This window comes from Dasypus novemcinctus, chromosome 17 (assembly GCF_030445035.2).
Source record: "Dasypus novemcinctus isolate mDasNov1 chromosome 17, mDasNov1.1.hap2, whole genome shotgun sequence".
In the NCBI taxonomy this organism is placed as follows: domain Eukaryota; kingdom Metazoa; phylum Chordata; class Mammalia; order Cingulata; family Dasypodidae; genus Dasypus; species Dasypus novemcinctus.
In genome coordinates, this window is record NC_080689.1 from 47,593,332 (window position 1) to 47,609,801 (window position 16,470).

General features: G+C 38.2%; 1 long non-coding RNA gene across 1 annotated transcript in view; it reads left to right on the plus strand.

Annotated features, from left to right (window-relative positions):
* Positions 1–16,470, plus strand: part of LOC131273963 (uncharacterized) — a 498,906-nt gene that overhangs the window by 110,557 nt on the left and 371,879 nt on the right. The gene's annotated exons all lie outside the window — the stretch shown is intronic.

The following is a 16,470-nucleotide window of genomic DNA, read 5'->3' on the forward strand; positions in this document are numbered from 1 at the left end:
CCTCAGCTGCATTCTGCTCAGGCAGTATGATTCTATTGAAATTTCAAGTCTCTCTGGGGTTTTTTCCAATCAGCCGCTTGGCTTAGAAACTCATGATGTGAATTTTTGATGGCAAAATTAGAAAATTAAAGTGCCCTTCTCTTTTAAAAATAAATTCTGAATTCAAGAAGTGATCTGGCTTGACACTTGTATAAACTAACTGTACATTCACGATGAACGAATTTAACGTAGACTAGAAGTTTCACCTGGTTTCTCATTAATATGATTATATCCTGAGTTGGTGATGGGGTGGGACAGGTTCTGAACTTGCCTATTCTAACTAATTTATTCCAGAATGAGAACCAAGTCAAGTGTATCCACATGAGAACTCGCTGTGCCACCAAGGAAAAGTGCATAATTATCCTGAAATGGCCCCTTACCTTAGGAATGGGACACAGCATCCAATGTGAGTCAAGTTATTCAACCTGGAGTTGGCTTTCCCCCAGCCCCTCCCTCCTTTGTCCAGGGCTAATGCAGACAAATGTGCTAATCCTCCCATGGTGGGATTGGCAGTTTGCCAACTGCAGGGACATTAGCTCCTCATTAGCACTTTGTCATCTGCCCACAAATCCACATCTCAGAACAAAAGTGAAGTGGCCATCCCAGTTGAAGCTTTGGCCAATGAAAGAAGGAATGCCAGTCTGTGGGGTTTCCTTATGGTTTTATGACTGAAAAAAGAGATAGTCATATGTTATGTAGATTTAAGAGATTAATGGGCATGTTAGATAGCATATTATTTAACCATGTAAGACACCGTGGCACGTTTTTTAAAAATTCAGACTCCAAAACTGATGTGTTATTTCCAAATCAATGAGATAGTGGTTTGTTTTTTTCCTCTAGAATATTGTCTTTGCTGATTATTATTATTTTAGTAAGATAACATTACAGAGTTACAGAAGTAACATAAAGGGGAGATGTTCTTAGAAGTAATTCTGCAGTGTCCTGGACAAGCAGAAGAGTTTAATTTGTTATACATTCTTTGGATTATTGGATAGGTGAAGACATGATTCTCAGTAATACATTATTTTTTCTTTTCTTTTTGATTCACAGATTCTGTCTCAGTTAATATGTGCTTGACAAAATGTGTATTTCTGTGAGCACATGTATCAGTTAAAGCTTTGCAGATAAATATCCCCAAATCTGTCTTTGTGGTCATTTCAGCCATCTGAGCTATCAAATTTGGTCACCTCAAAGCCAGTCCTTTGGATAAATGCACAGCTAACTAAAAGAGTTGAGAATTCTGAATTGCGTGTCTTGCATTTGTCCCTGGTAGAGAAATAGCTTAGAAACCTTTCTTTTACACCTCAAATTTTCATCTTTGCTTCCACCTCACCTAAGATTTGAGAATTAGGCAACTTAAAAATAGTAGTTAATAGTTATATTTTGAAATTTCTACTTCAAGCTCTTGTCTGCTGACAAGCTTAGGTTCTTTTATGGCTGGTCTGATTTTGGTACTTTTGATCTATGCCAATCTGTACCTTCAGGGCCAGTAAAACAAATTGATTCTACAGGAAATGATGCAAAGATGAGGTGGATTAATGTCACAAAAACAGGCAGCCTGTTTTGTTGGGATATAGGAATATTGAGGCTTCCATTGTCTTTAGAAGATGGATTTATACTTTTGAGATAATCAAAAGATTTTAGGGTGATTTAATAGATTCATTTGAGATAGGGAATGTGTTTGAGATGGGAAGATAACACATTTTCAGAACAGGAGGATCTATCTCTTAGCTTGTAATGTTTCCATCCCTGAAAAGATTCAGAAAGGAAAAATAACTATCAGTTTGGATAGTTTCATTCCTCTCCCAGGAGCTAAAAACTGCCTCTAAATCACCTAAAATCATTTCCAGTCCTATGTAATCCCTAAGGCCCTGTGTCTCTTCTTTGTGTTTTAGTATTTGCCTGAGTGGGTATATGTGTGCTTGTAAGTGTGTATGTGTGTGTGTGTGTGGAGAGGGGTCATGTATTGGTACTGGTCCCATCCCCCTATCTTATTTGCTTAGGATATTTATGTGTCCAAAGCTCAAACCTGAGCCCCTGACTATTTGAGTCACTGACTAACTGAAGCTGCTGCCTGAATTCCTTCTGGACATGAACCATTAATCTATGGTCCAAATTGCTTGGATTATATATATATTTTAAATCAACTGAAGAAAAATTCAATTCATAATATATGACTCCCATTGAATAAGTGATGTTTTTGTGGTACCAAGAGAACATCCAAACAAAATCTGATCATCAGAAATTCAACTATTTTTTAAAGTTCTTTTTTTAAAAGTATTTATTTTATTTATTCCGCCCCGCCCATCCCCCATTCATCCCCCATTCTCTGCTCTCTCTCTGTGTCCATTTGCTGTGCGTTCTTCTGTGTCTACTTGTATTCTCACTAGGCAGCTCCAGGAACAGATCCTGGGACCTTCCAGAGTGCAAGAGAGGTGATTACTCTCTTGCACCATCTCAGCTCCCTCTTCTCCTCCGTCTTCTTATATTCTCTCCTCGGTGTCTCTTGTTGCGTCATCTTGCCGTGCCAGCTCTCTGCTTCAGCCAGTACTCCTGCATGGGGTGGCTTTCCCGCGCCGGGCGGCATTCCCACACAGGGCAGCACTCCTGTGTGGGGCCACATTCCTGTGTGGGCTGGCACTCGGTGTGTGTCAGCTTGCCGTGTGGGCCAGCTTGCCCTCACCAGGAGGCCCTGGGCACTGAATCCTGGACCTCCTAGATGGTAGATGGGAGCCCAATTGGTTGAGCCACCTCCGTTTCCCTATATTGCTTTTCTAATGGCACAGACCCTCTACAATACCTTAAAAAATTTTATGATTTGGTTATCTAATTTCTGTTCATATATATATGTAATCTCCGTGGAGATATAAATATATATACTGGGAAACCAAGATATATAGCATTCACAATTCAGGCTTTCAAGTTCTGAAGTGTAGTTATCACAAAAATACTTCATAACTCATCAATGCATAAAAAATGTTTAAATAATAGATCAGGATGACAGATGCCATAAACTTATATGAAATGGATGTAGTCAAACCTGGCAAATTTTGAGATGTGGTTTCAATCACAGTGTTTTTTGTTGATTTTTATATATGATCTTAGGCAATTTTAAATTAAGGCAAATGTCACCTTTAATGTATTGTCAGGTGGAAAGCACACTTACTTTGTACTCTAAGGATTTATTCAACTTAACTCTGTAATTGCTAGCAATATACAAGCTCATTATACCACAATTTAGTATATTTGATGCCAGCTGTTATGGAGTTAATGGCAAAGTCAAAAGAAATGACAAAAAGCATACTCTCATTTTTAGTACAACCATCATAATATTAATGTTAAAATCCTTCATTCTGCCCAGGAGTTCACTTTAGTACTGCTTCTTACCATTGTAATAAGGGAAAAAATATAAGATTTTTTGGGACCAATATTGCATTTAATATTTTGCTAAACATTAAACTGTTTGCTTCTCCTTTAATGTATGAAAAACATCTCATACCTGTTTTCTATTTCTGAAAAGTATTTTTTGCAAAGTTGCAGTTTAAATATTAATTTTTTTTTTTTTTTTAGTGAATGGAGTTTGAGAGGCATCTGTACAAATATGCTTTTGTGTGATGTGTTGCTCAGTATTTTACCCTCCTGGATATAAATGGAATATTTCCTACTTACACTTTAAAAGATCCTGTAGTTCTGTTACCAAGAAAAAAACAGCATCATATCCCAATGTGAATTCAACAGAAAAATTTTGAAGTTAAGGAAAATATTTTCCTGTATTATAAGGAATAATGTTAACAAGATATATCTATACATATATTTATACCATTAGTGGTATATAAAACCATTGATGTATTTGTGTTACCTTTGGTATATTTGTAAAGTAGATAATTATTGCAAACTTTTTTGGTTTAAAATCATGAAACTCATCTTTTTCTGAATATATTATTTCATATAGGCACAAAGTACATGCATGAAATAATTCTTAAATTTGAACAGATGTTAAAATAAGAAATAGGATAAGAAACTGTTTTTTTAATTGTAGGGATACCTAGAAGATATTCCTCACCCTGTAGTTAACTGATAAATTTAAAACAATAATTTTTACACCTGTTTTGTGAATTTGTGTATTTAACTTGGGGAGAAACTCAATCTTCTTCCCTGTTTCACATGTAAAAAGAGAAAATGTGTTTCCAGGAAACAATCCACTAGTAATTTAGTACAGCTATTTTCAGTACTTAACTTTTGTGTTTTTTTCTTAAGTTCACCATGATATGACATTTCATTATTAGATTAAAAAAAAAAAAGTTACCCACCAGATATTAAAGGATGCAATTGGTTTCAGTTCAGGCAGGTTTTAACTGCGTTTTAATTAGCTTAAAACATATGCTTCCATTTATCGAATTACGTGGAGTACATCCTATCCCATTTAGCTGAGTATTGAGGACTATTGTACAATATTGTGCTCAGGCTAAAACAATGAAATACTAATTGGATCCAGTAAAATAACTGTAACATTTCCGATTCCTATTAGGCAGGTTACGTAAATTAGGCTAATATAAAATGGTGCTTAATAGAATTGCAAATATGGTGTGATGATACATTCAGACAGGAAAGACAGTGAAAGGGGATTTTGGAGGAAATCAAATACATTTGCATTACAATAAAACATTTCCTGCTGTGAGGGCTCTTGCAATGCTGGAAAAAACAACACTCTAGCACCACTCCCTCTTATTTACATAGGAATGCCGTCCCTACCTCTTCCAGTTCCTATGAACAGTTGTCTGTCAGCAACAGAGAAGGACAGCGGAGCCATCGAGCCATCGCTAGGCTGTTGATTGAATATAGTCCTTTTATTATTTTGTCGGGCATCACATCTGAGATCTCTATATTGCAATGAGGGAGCATTTCTCTTTATATACTCTGTGTCTCTTTGTGAGCAGAATGTGCTTTCTAGGCTTTAAAAACTGTCTACAATCATAGGGATGGATCGATATTTCCTATTTGAGCTACTGAGTGTCTTGTGTTTATTTCCTTCTCTTATAAATTATCAGCCCCTGGATTGGGTAGTTATGACGCTTGTATGTACTTTAATTATCCTAAAAATGGATTATCTTCAATGTCTCAGTCCCCTTTGGACTTTCTTGTAAGCTTGAATAGCAGCCATGCATAATTTTTAAATGAAGAAATTTGAGAAACTGGCACAAGGATAGAGAATGGTAGAGTGAGCCTTTCTTTAAAATCCTCCTAAACCAGCACTAATTTTGTCTTTGTTCATTACTAGTCCCCATAGTGGGTTTGCCTCTGTTTTTGAGGAATCCAGAGCACTTTCTGGATTGAAAGGTGTTTCAGGGGAGGAGATTTTTGAAGCTGTCCCTCAAAGGAAATTGCCCAATGAAGTGGGGGAAGGACTACGGTTTTTCCTTGCAAATACATTGATAAAAGAGCTCTCTGCTGAACTCACAAGCACCCTTGAACCTTTCAGTTTGCTCCCAGCGTTCAGATCCCAGGGTTTCAGTGCAGTGAGAGAGGGGACCATTCTAGGGCCTAGCATGCAAATGAGCAAGCCACGTAAAGGAAAAGAAAATTTAAATCCCGTCTATTGTATTCTAAGCAGGTTGCTAGCAAGTCTTTGTGGAGCTGGTATAAAAATGAATCTCATCTCCTTTCTGGCATGAAAACTAAAAAACATACTTTATTTCCTCCCTCACACAGGCAATTTTTATGCAGTTTTATCTTCAAAAAGGTTTTGTTTTTCCTGTGAGTTTAGTGTATAACATTTTCATTCATGATGCAAATTATTTTATCTGCATCTGTGCCTCTGATTTAGCCCTTAATCTCCCTGAGATCTTTAGTTGTTGAATTTGCCACTATATTTATATTCACAGGTAGTTTTCCCCCTCTTAAAAATTGTTGGAATTAATATTATTTGCTCAAAGGAACAGCAGTGTTAAAAAGCGCCTACATCGTTTGGAGCATGCTTTCCTAGTGAAGCAAAGCAAGTTAAAATCCTCTAGATTTAAATTCTCTTCTCTTGCAGCTTTCAGCTGTGAAGAAAAGGGTTTTCATCTAGATGTAAAAGATGGTAATTGTACAGTAAGAGAATGGTTCTGGCCAATGGGAAAGTGCCTGGGGAACGTGGAAAGAAGAGCTCGAGGGGCAAAGAAATTGTCAGCAGGCTGGGCTTCTGAGAAGGCACGCTTGGCAACCCATGTACCACAGCAAAGCGGCGAGCAACTGGGTGCTTTGTCCACCAAGCCAAATAATCAGTTCGACTAGTCCTTCCGTTACCCCCCCAGCATTGACTTTAAAAAATTAAACTGATTGACTTGTTGCGGTATCATTTCATATATGGAGACTGCAAAAATCTCTGTAGAATTTGTCCCTGGAGATTGCTTTTTGAGATCTGTTTGCTTGTTTCTCTATCATTTTATCCCCCATCAACTTTTAAAAGTCTGAGCATTATATAACATCAGGTGGAGAAGCCAACCGCATTGTCCAGAGAAGATTTCTGTTCTCTAATGCTTTTTTTAAAAACTCAATTTCGAAATAATGATTGATTCCCAGGAATTCACAAAAACTACATACTAGTTTCCCTCAGTAGCATCTTACGTAACTTTTGTCCAATATCAAACACAGGAGATTAACCTGGTACTGTCCATAGATCTTATTCAGATTTCACTCATTTTATATGCATTTATTTATGTGTGTGAGTGTACTTGTATGCAGTTTTATCAAAAAACTTTTTCTTAGCCTCATTATAGCTTTGTGAAAAAAACCCAGCATACCTATGTCCTAACCAGTGGTAATATTGTATTCAACCTCTCATTATTTCAAATTGAGTTATAGTTAAAAGTAAATCATTTTTTGGATTGTTTTTGTTGTTTAATAAAACAGACTCTTTGCAGACATAAGAACCTGAAATGCTTATATTCAAAAGTGTAGCACTAGATTTTGCAAGATATAATTATAACCAAAATAAAAGTCCAGATAGATAATAATATAATCTGATTTTTGTCTCAAGTCAGACTTGATTTTTTAATTGCACTTAGAATTTTAATTTTTAATCTTTCATATACACACAAATACACATGTGCATGTACAGAGATATAAACTTGCTGTAACTCTTCTTTTGTTTTATGGATCACTAATTGTTTATGTATGCACAAACATCTAAGTAACTACACATTCCAATATTTAATATATTGCATAGATTTATAGACCACAAATGCCTTAGACTAGGGGTCACAAACTCTTCCTCTGAAGTACAAGATAGTAAAGATTTTAGGCTTTGCAGACCATAAGGTTTTTGTTGCAACTTCTCAACCCAGCCTTGTAGCAGGAAAGCAGCTATAGATGATGATATGTAAGTAAATTGTCGTAGCTGTGCTTCAACAAACTTTGTTTCAATAAAACTTTATTTATGGATACTGAAATATGAATTTTTATGTACTTCTCAGGCTTCACAATATGTTACTTATTTGGTTTTGGGGAAAACTTTCCCAACCATTGAAAAATGTAAAAATCATTCTGACATCACTGGCCTTATAAAAACATTTTGTGGGCTGGATTTGACCTGCACACTATACTTTTCAGACCCCACACTAGACTATCTGTAGAATTTTGGGTCATGTTCTTCTTGGAATTTTGGGTCATGTTCTTCTTGGTATGTGTATATACAAAAAAATTTCTCCATCCTAATCTCTAATCTCATTCTCATTCCCACTTGAGAATAAGGTAAAGGAAACTGCTATGCAATAGTATGGTAAGAGTAGCTTCTTATATTTTTTCTTTTCCCCATCTCTCTTTCTCTCTTTCTCTCTCGTTTATTTATTTTTTTAGTAGTTTAACATGGCATTAAAGGGAACAACTCAAGTTTCTAATTTTCCCCCCTATTTTCTTGTCATGGATATATTAGCAGTACATGATGCATACTAATTATAAAGTTGGCTGTAACAAGAATTCCTCTTGTGAATCCATTTAAGAACTGATTGTTTACTATCTTTTTCTGTAAGTATAAAATTTTAATTATGCCACTGACAGGAACTGTGCGTGATACAGTGCTCTACATTTATCACTGGGAGAGGGCCAGTTGCAGAGCTGTTTGACTTTGGAGAAATCCTGATGCGTTTGCAATGTTGAGCAGCAGGTGCCACATTATTATGTACAGAAAAGCAATTAGGAAGCATATTGGATGAATGGGGAGTGCATTAATATTAGCAAGTACATTTGTCAGTGGTTTTGATGCGAGTCTTTTTCTTTCCTTTATGCAACATTAAGATTGTGGCTCTCATAAATTCTCCCCTTAAATTGCCATCTGTTCTCTTGTCAGGCAGTAGTGAGGTAGAGAAAAGTTTTCTTGACAAAATGAAAGGAATTTCTTTTATTTAAAGTAGACCAAAAGGGCCTATAGAAAGTTGCAGAATTGTAGGTTGTGCAGTTCAGCTTTGCGTGTGTTAAGTAATTACCTTTGAATGTAACATTAACTGTGGAGCCCTTTGGTTTTTACAAGTTGCTATTTTTTCCCAGTCATTTCATGTATTTTAACATTCAGTAGGAAAGACTTACAATTAGATTAATGCAATGACAACCAGCAATTGGCCACTTGAATTAGGAAGTTTAGGCAAGAAATTGCTGAATTTTTAAAACTGTGGTGCATCTTTATCATTTTTTGGCCCAGGGCCATATTCTCGTTCTGAAAGATTTTAAGATTTACCACTAGAAAGTCACTCATCTTAAACTCTAGAACATTTCTGAAGAATTGGGCTAAAATTGTAGTAATATAGGGCATGAACAACTTTTTTAAAAAGGTTAGTATTGTATTGTTAACATCTTTTTCTTCTTTTTCCAAAAGTGTTTCAGAAAGTGGAATATTTTCTGCTTGATTTCTCATTGACTATAGGCACAGGACGTTGGATCCCTTTTTAGTAATGTGGTTTTTCCACCCAGGTTAACTGCTATCACGTGTAACCCGTTCCCGTTTCTGGGTGCTTGTTACGACAGTGCTATCAGTCGCAAGTTTCAGACCAGAGAGAGGGAGCCAGGAAGGATAGGAGAATGTGAGGTTTCATGGAGGTCTTTGTAGTTTCCTTTCTTTCCTTTCCCAGAATGATCAAGGTCGGGAAGACTAACCAGGTGTGAACAAAACTCACATGAAACTAATGTAATAATTAATGCTAATTTATTAACTTCAAATGAGCATGGGTGTTATGTCAACTGGTCAGCATGTTCTCTCCTGCAGGCAAGTTTTATTAATAAAAAGCTAAAGTTTAAGCAGAGTTTTTGTTGTTGTTGGTGGTGGTGGTGAGCAAGGCATCAGAACAAGCTATTTTATCTGGACCTTAGCGCTAGCATCCTCAAGTTCTGGTAACTTTATGGATTGTTTCCACTCTTGGAGTCCAAATGCTCAAGTGCCCTCTGCCTTGGATAGGGATGGAGACACCATAATAAAATCTTGGTTTGGGGCTTTTCTATTTTCGTTGCCTTGTCAGGCAGAGTGTAATAGAGTTGATTAAGTTTAGCTTTATTAGTTATATTCAATTCTTTTGAAATGTGGCTATTCTCAAATTTTCTGTCACATGTAACCAGACAATCTCTTCTAATGACTTTTATTCATTTATTAGGTATTGTTTCTTTGCCTTTGAGGGATAAGTGTAGTTCCAATTCTGGAGTACCCATATAACTTCACTGTGTTGTCTGAGGTGGCCATGTAGGAAAGGACAATTTTAAGGCTTAATCTGAGAGTGATTATGCTGTAACCTTTCATCCTCCCACTCAACAACTTTCCTGGATTGTGTAAACAACAACAACAAAAAAAATCAAGTAAAAGGAAGGACAATTAGCCAGATAATTCAGGAAGCAAACAGCAATAAGGATGAAAGTACCTTATCATTTGTGATCAACTTTCACACCCATTATCTCATTGCCTTCTCTTTAAGGTCCCATGAAGTAGGCGTTGCTTACTCAGATATTGCACATTCTGGAGGCAGGGGCAGAGCTAGGAGGCAAATGAAGACTCACTAATTTGGAATCTGGTCCTTTTCCTTACCTCCCAACCCTCTTCTCAGCTTTTCATATTTTACAGTGGGGAATCTTTCAACTGTAGTTAATCCATGTGCAGATCCCAGTTTCATGGAGTACTTGTTCAAATCTCCATTTGCTTTGTTGGAGTAAATGGAATCTAACCTGTCTCCCCAGCATCCTGTCCATGCCTGAGAGCTTTTATCCAGGCTAAGTGGAATGGAAAACACTGAATTTAATGGACACCCTGAATTTGATGGATAATTTAAGCCCATCATTCAACCAAACGAGACCTTATCTATAAATTGAGGGAGTAGGACTTTGTTTTCTAAGTCCACTTCTGGTTGGCCATTATGTCTGTCTCATATCTTTCAGAAAGTTCCTGAGCCCTCCCTGTTATTGGAGCCTGTGTTATTTTGGGGTACACTTGGGTGCCTGGGTTCTAGTCCCAGCCAGACAACTCAATAGCTGTGTGACCTGGGACTAGGCATAAAGTACTTCTGAGCCAGTGCCTCATTTACACAATGAGGATGATGATCATCTAATCTGCTGGCTTCACAGAATCAGATAATACATGTGAATACATTTTATAAACTGTAAAAAAAGAAACGTCCATGAACTAAAGTTAGCTGTCTCTAACTCATCTTTCCATTGCACCGCATTTTCCTTTTACCTTCTCCTTCCCTGGGCAGATTTTAAAGACTAGAGACAAAGGCTGAAAGGCATATGGTCGTGGCTGTGAATGTCAGAGCCACAGTTCCAGGGAGTTAGCTGTGTGGGAGTCCTCAAACCCAGCTCATACCCCAAGCTAGCAAAAGATCTTATGGGAAGGCATTTGCCATTTAAACCCTCTAAAAAGGAAGTAAAAACATTAATGTCTCTTAAAGTTTGAAACTAATAAGAAATATTTTTTTAAAAAATGAATGCCAGGCAGCTTGAGCTTCTACTGGTGGCAAGAGAAAATGCCCCTTGAGCTTTCTAATTGGATGTCTGTCACTGCCTTGCAGTCATCCAGGCAGGCAAATCCAAACCTATTTTCTGTGTCTCACAAAAGAGAGTTCTGGAGCCAACTGGTAACTCTTCTTGGCGTATCTTTTGGATCTTTTCTTGCTTCCTTAATTATTTATTTATTATTATGAAGCCATCACTTTGAAGCTGGGCACGAATACAAAATGAAGGAAAAAACGTTTGCTAAAAGCCAAAAACCAGAATCAGCCAAACCAGGAGGTCTCCAAACACCTCTCCCTCCATTTCCTCACTGTTCTCCACCCCCTACTTTCCCCCCTCATCCACATTGTGGGTCCTGCCAGTCTCAGCACCATCACCATCTACAGCCAGACCTTTGTGCAGGAGCTTAATCAGATATACTTAATGACCAAGTTCAAAACACAACTGTATTTTGGACCACTTACCCATTTTTCTCCCCAGTCCTTAGTGACCTCATTTGTTGAATCTATTCTTGGTAAGAACCTGATGGAACTCACTTTGTCAAAATTCAACCACTTCTTAAACATTTATTATGCATAGTCATGTTTTAGATTATTGGTCTTGGTATTTATTTGTTTTGGATTGACTTTGCACTTGTCTGAGTTCTGCATATGGTTAAAGTTTTATATTTGTCTGAAGCCTGTAAATCAGATAAACCAGATAGAGTGACATAGATTTGTTTTCTGATCCTTATGATGTTGAATCTCATTTGTCTGTAGCTTCTCAAAGCATTTCTCATATGGTATATTTGAAATGAGTAGGAGAAATAAAGCCATTGATCTATAGACATTAGTGTAACTGTCAGATGCCCCCTTAGGAATTATTAGCTTAATTCAATTCTATGGATATTTATTGGTAATTTCAAAATTTATTGAACCTCAGTTTCATCACTATTTGCCCAAAACTGTGCTAGTAACTGGAAAAAGAGGGAAAGAAATATTAGAGATGATCCCTCAAGGGTTTTACAATTTAGTGAGAAGAGGAGTTTTGATGCATTCAGACATTTAGAGAAAAATATAGCCAAGTTGTAGATTGTCGATGCAGAAGATAATATCCACAGAGGTTCAGAGATAACAAATAGATCAATATGTTAGAGATATGGAGAGACCTCTGGGAGAAGGATGGACCTGAATAGGGCTTAAAGGATAGACTGGATTTGAAAAGAGGAAAAGGAGTGAGAAAGAGACAGCAAGGGGAGACTGACAGGTGCAAATTTGTAGAGGAAGAGAAGGACATGGTATGATTTGGATAGCTGTGGCACTGGGCTCCAAAGGAAGCATCATAGGTGATGATAGTAACTCATTAGGCTGGGACTTTATTATCAGAGATTTAAAGCTGCAGACAGAAGGGAGTGGTGGGAGTTTTGAAACAGGAGCACAGTAAACAAATATGTATTTTTAGGAAGTTTCATTTGGCTGATAGGACACAAGATAGATTGAAAAGAAGAATAAATGGAGGCAAATCAGACTGGGTCATCACATTTCAGTTATTCAATTGCAAGTCATATGGTTTTACATATTATAGTATTTACAGCTTTCAGAGCACTTTTGCTTGCATTATCTTATGTGAACCTCACAATAACCCAGGAAGGTAGACAAGGCATGCTATGTTACCCTTTTCTACCTATATAGAAAATAAGGCACAAAGACATTAAATATCTTACTCCCAAAATGACAGTTTAGAAGTGAGGAAGTTGGGACTTGAATATGGGAATTCTGATTTCTGGCTGGAGGCATGCTGTGTCACTCGGGACCTGGAGAAATGCCCTTTTCTTAGGTCATTATGTTGATCTCAAAGAACTTGCACAAACAGAACATTTTGCTTCTGAAATCAGTTCACTCAAGTGATGTACACCTGGCCCCTGCTCACTTCCATTGTCCATCTTAGAATTTAAACAGATAGTTCTTAAGATCCTTTTTAAACCTTTAAATGTCTCTACCAAGTGTGAGTTAATCGTCAATCATTTTAGAAAACTACTTTCTCTACAATCTGGACCTTGTTACTTGTTTTTTGCTGAACTTCATTCTTAAAAACCCTTGCAGGGATAAACTGAAGTTTTTAGGACCATTGACTATTACTGATAGCTTATTTATTTTCTTTAGAAAGCTTTTTATTGCAGTGTAACATCCAGTGAAAAAAGTGCACAGATCATAAATGTGCAGCTCAATAAATTTTCACAAATGGAACACACCCACATAATTAGTACCCAGATCAAGAAACTAAATATAGCAAGTGTCCTAGAAGCCCCCCTCATGTCTTTCCTAGTCTACTGACAATGTTTATTATTTATTTATTTTTTAAAAAAAGATTTATTTATTTATTTCTCTCCCCTTCCCCCCACCCTGGTTGTCTGTTTTTTGTGTCTATTTGCTGCTTCTTCTTTTGTCCGCTTCTGTTGTTGTCAGCAGCATGGGAATCTGTGTCTCTTTTTTGCTGCGTCATCTTGTTGTGTCATTGCTCCATGTGGGGGGGCGCCATTCCTGGGCAGGCTGCTGTTGTGGGGACTTCTTCTGCCGCTGGAGTACAGCCAGCGGATCGCTGCCGGGGGTCGGGCCTACGCCACGGCCTGACCGGGGCGGCAACGGGAGGCTCAAGGCTTGGAGGGGACGCGCGGTCAGATGGAAGAAACCACGGAGACAAGGTCTATGCGCAAGTCTAATTTATTGAGGAAGTACACTTAGTTATATATGGTTGGGTAGAGGGAGGGGTTGGAGCTAGGGCGGGCTGGCTAGGGGTGATAATGGATAGGCGGAACTGGGCAGGCGGCTATGAGGTAAGCAGTGGCTAAGGAAGAAGGCAGATTATATGTTGGCAACGTGGGCGGGACTGGCGGGAAGGACAGCAACGGCTGGAAGAAGAAGATAACAAAGGCTGGGGGAAGGGGTGGAGGGAGGCAGCAACAGGCTGCACTTTCTTTTGTGCTGGGCAGCTCTCCTTATGGGGCACACTCCTTGCGCGTGGGGCTGTCCTACGCGGGGGACACCCCTGCGTGGCACGGCACTCCTTGCACACATCAGCACTGCACATGGGCCAGCTCCACATGGGTCAAGGAGGCCCGGGGTTTGAATTGCGGACCTCCCATGTGATAGACGGACACCCTAACCACTGGGCCAAGTCCGCCGCCCGACAATTTTTAAATGCTTACTCTTTTCTGACTTTTTTGGACTTTTTATCTAGTAGAAATATTGATTTATTAAAAAATTCATTGTTTTTGTGTTTTTCCCTGCCCCCACCCACCCCACCCTGCTGTTTTTGCTGTCTGTGTCCATTTGTTGTGTGATCTTCTGTATCTATTTCTTTTTTTTATCTTCTCATTTTTCTCCTCCAGGATTCACTGGGATTCAATCCTGGGGACCTCTGATGTGGAGAGAGATTCCCTGTCAATTTTGCCACCTCAATTCCTGGTTTCTGCTGCACTTCACCTTGACTCTCCCTTTTGTCTTTCTTTTGTTGTGTCATCATCTTGTTGCATGACTAACTTGCGCTGGCACTTGACTTGTCACATGAGCACTCTGCGGGCACTGACTCACCATACAGGCACGCTTTCTCTTCTTTTTCATGAGGAGGCCCCAGGGATTGAACTTCCCATATGGTAGGCAGAGGCCCTGTCCCTTGAGCCACATCTGCTTCCCTGTTTTTGTATTTTCATACACCTGCTTTACTACCTTGAAAGAGTTACAATGCTTTCATTATTTGTAATCCTAATGTTTGCTTTCCATGTTTTAGCCCTATATATAAATATTTATTGATCTTAGTCTCTAGCACTATTATAAAGAGTTATTTCGTTCTTAGATAATCTGGAATAACTAGCAAAGTTATGGAGTCCAGAAAGAGCCATGTGTGTTTGGAGAGAATTTGGAGACATTTACTATTGCTTGAAGATAAAGCAGGGAAATGGAAGGGTGAGAGAGGAGGCCAGGGAATTAGGCAGGGGTGTTGTCTGCCACATTGAGACATCTGGACCTTCTCATATAGCTGATGGGGCACCAGTAAGGTTCGAGAGGGGAAATGACATGATTCTTCCTTTAATCTCGCATAACTTCCCATTTTGGGGAATTTCTGGGGTATTTTTCAACCCAGCCATGGTAGTTATTTTCCTCCTTTGGAGCAGGACAAGGTGAATTCTTCAGAGAAATACTACCTGACCCATATGGCCCAACGACAGTTTGACAGTTGACAGCTTTTAGTCAGACTAGACTCACTTAAGCTGCTTACCCATCCTGAGGCACGCACACGGCCAGAGCCTGGACTTCGCATCATTCTGGCTGTCTTAATTGGGCACTAATTAAATGTTTTGGCTGGAAACCTCTCCTTGCCATGGCTGAATGGACTCATTTGAGGCCAATATTTCAGGGAAACATCTTGTTAGACTGATCTGGTTCCCTATTTAGAAGGAAAATGCACATTTTCAGTTTGTTCCTTTCTATTTTGGCCTACGGATCTATTACATTTCTGTCCTTTTAGGGGATAAAAAAGCCCTAAAAGTTTAAAAAGATGTTTGTGTGTGTGAGTGTGTTGTGTAGCTGACAGAATATGATAGAAAGGGCAGAGCTCTGGAGCTAAGAGACTAAAGGACACATTGAAATTTTATGTAGGATTTACCCTAAATATGTAAGTAATATGCTTATGACTCAGTTTCTGCATTTGTGACAGTCACAAAAATGACACATTAGAACTTAACATAATATTTCCTAGTGAGGATTAGGGAAGGAGAAGATTCATCTCTATCCCGGGGAATTTAAAAGAGGATGATGGATGGGTGGAGATTTGTCTTCCACTTTTCCACAGGCATTGCACGCTATGTACAACTTCTCCAAACCATTCCAAAAGTAAGGTAGATAGCCATGTGTTAAGGTCTCAATGTCTTCCCTCTTCAGTCTACACTGCAAAACAGGCAAGGAGTGCCTGCAATGCCAACCAGATGAGCAGTAGATGCAGTGAATACATTGATGGGGAAGACATGTAATGGGACATCCATCTGAGGACCTTTGGGAGTTGGTTATACTGCTGTTGAAGGGATCGAGGTGGACTGCTATTGACATGAAACCACAATTGTTTTTTCTTTAGAATTTTCTACTCTTTCTGAAATGAAACCACTCATGAATTTTGCTTTGCTGGTAATATAAATCTAGTACTACAATATTTTTTTTCTAAAATAATGATGGTCTCATTTTATTAAACAAAGACTCATGAAAATTGGGATTTGTGGGGGTTTAAACTAATTCCTGAATTATAATTTTCTATGGAGAAATAGAATTAGATAATAAGGTTTGAAGATAGTTTCCTCTCTGGAAAAATATAAATAAAATGAGCTCCAGTTCATGTGTCATCAATGCTTTCAATTATCTAATAAGTGTTAATATGTATTGTATGAGTTTATAAGTATGGGTTTATAAGATAAAACCTCATCAATTAGCTCTTCTTTTTTTT